The sequence below is a fragment of the Vespa velutina genome, chromosome 19, assembly GCF_912470025.1.
Source record: "Vespa velutina chromosome 19, iVesVel2.1, whole genome shotgun sequence".
Taxonomy (NCBI): Eukaryota; Metazoa; Arthropoda; class Insecta; order Hymenoptera; family Vespidae; genus Vespa; species Vespa velutina.
In genome coordinates, this window is record NC_062206.1 from 3,401,342 (window position 1) to 3,403,841 (window position 2,500).

At 34.8% G+C, this 2,500-nt stretch overlaps 1 protein-coding gene across 9 annotated transcripts in view; it reads left to right on the forward strand.

Annotated features, from left to right (window-relative positions):
• The window catches only part of LOC124955850 (mushroom body large-type Kenyon cell-specific protein 1), a 76,691-nt gene that overhangs the window by 73,285 nt on the left and 906 nt on the right, over window positions 1–2,500 (forward strand). For all 9 annotated transcript variants that reach the window (XR_007103004.1, XM_047510873.1, XM_047510874.1 and 6 more), the window contains one exon: window positions 1–2,500. This exon is cut by the window's left edge; it is cut by the window's right edge. The gene's annotated coding sequence lies outside the window, so the exon portion shown is untranslated.

Consider the following 2,500-nt stretch of genomic DNA (forward strand, 5'->3'; position numbering starts at 1 on the left):
TTATATTAAAATATCTGTGATGTAAAAAGTAACAAAATTTTGATGTATATTTTTCACAAATTATTGTAACCAGCTAGTGTATATGTGTAAGGATATAACAAGAAAAAAAACTATTATAATTACGGTGTGCGGAAATAAAATGATAAGCGAGGGACTAAAAGGCAAGAAAGAGAAGAGAGCAAGGGTAAGAGAGAGAAAGAGAGAGAGAGCGAGATAAGGAAAGAAAGAGAGGGAGAGAGAGAAAGAGAGAGAGAGAGAGAGAGAGAGAGAGAGAGAATGAAAAAAAGGAGAAGGGAAGTTTAGGGGAATGGAAGCCGCGGTATAACGCGAAATTACGTTGGTCCACACCGGTGGTCAGACGGGACCAAGATGGCGGGCACTGCTCGGAAAACAGTCGGACTAAAAGATTCCTGTTATCTTTTGCCCCTTTTCTATTTTCCTTTTCTTTTCGTTCGATCATTCTGCGCGTTCAAAGAAAGAAAAGAAAAATGTACGGCGGGCTCTTCGTTCTTCTCCTTCGATCATCGACTCGACTGTATCAAAACCAAAATGTTTCTTCTCTTCTTTTCTCTTATTTTTATTATATTCAGGGATTACAAAAAATATATATTATAATATATATTTAAAAAAAAAAAATATATATATATATATATATATGTATGTATGTATATCTATATATAAATGAATTAAAATAAATTCTCTATTTTGCAAGCTATCGTTCGTACGATCAACGAAGGAGAGGACACTGATTTTTATTTCATATAAACCGGAAGATTTGGTCCGATTGGCCCTGAAACGACTCGATGTTAGCTACCTCACAGTATCGTCGCACGTTTGGTATATGGTTCGAAAGAAAGATTTCCGTGTGTCTTTGAACATGAAGAGATTAAGAATTTATATATATTTTAATAATATCGTGATTAGTATTCAAATTGAATTAATAATTAAAAATTTAGCTTTAGTTTTTTCCGTGAAAAGAATTATAACAAAGAAAAGGAGAAAGAGAAAAAACAAGAAACTTTTTCCCTTTTATACGAAAATCATCTAAAAGAGTTTTTTTTTTTTTTTCTATTATTTAATAATAATAACCGGATAATAAATCGGGCAATTTCATAAAGATGAAAATTTGTTTTTCTAAAATCGCAAAGTCGCAGAATTTTTTTTTTTTTTTTGTCTCTTTCGAACGAAGACATACGGTTTCTTGCCGATGGTGATTCGTACGTAAATGGTCTAAACAGTTCCAAATTGTGCCTAAGTTTCGAGGTTACGTTTTTACTACAAGATAAAACGCGAAAACGTTTAGTTCGAACGAGCTCGACCGACGGCGAAACGGTGAACGCGACATGAGAATATAAAAAGTGTATTAAAAGAGAAAGAAAAAAAGAAACGAAAGGAATGCTACGATGATTACCTCCGATAAACGTTCCAGGGCCGTCCGACCGCCATCTTGCGTTCAATTTTACGTTCCGTTTTGTCGAATAAGTGCAATTAGGTACACATAACACGCTCACACCGATACACTCGCGATTACACTCGATTACACCCACACTGATAATACGTACACCAGGCACACACGCACACTAACACACATTTTACATACGTTAAAATGAAAATCTGAAGAAAACGAACTGTTACGCGCTAGGTTACCGTTTTTTAAATTCTATTTTCAATTCACGCATTCTCGAATGTTGGGATTTTCGTGATCAACGAAGAGCTGGCCTGTCGTTCATTATATAGGGACGCGCGTTTAATGACACACTTTAACACACACGACATTTATACAGCATACATCACGCACATACGTCGCAAATGAAACCGACGTCGATTCGACCCACGATTCGAAAACCTTCTTGTTCTTTATTTCTCCTTCGAATCTAACGTCGATGTGATATTAGATATTTAAATTTATCTAAATTCGACGAAGCTAAATTTCCATTTATTCTAAACCAATAATCGAGAAGCTTCAAGAAAGTAATCTTTTATCGGATCCTTGAACCTTTCATTCTTTAACATATTTTTCGACTATATTCGAAGGAACAAGAAAGACAACTCAAGGTTTTGAGCATACCTGAACCAAACATAGAAGATGAGGAAGAAGAAGAAAAAGAAGAAGAAGAAGAAGAAGAAGAAGAAGAAGAAAGAAGATTGTCTCCTCGATCGATCAAAAACTTGGTACCTTCCTGATTGGCTTTAATACGCTCGTAATTCGTAGGTTCTAGTCATATAATGACTCTAAAGTAACGAAAAAAAAAAAAAAAAACAAAAAATAATCAAGAAAAAATATAAAAAAAAAATTGAGAGAGTGAGAGTGAGAGAGAGAGAGAGAGAGAGAGAGAGAGAGAAAGAAAGAGAGAGAGAGAGAGAGAGAGAGTGCGAGACGGAGGAAATAGTCGACTCTCGAGAGAGTTCGATAATTTATGTATACGCAGATCGACTCGACAAAGAAGGAGACGCAAAGGATAAGATATTAAGAAAAAAAAAAAAAAAAAAAAAAAAAGAA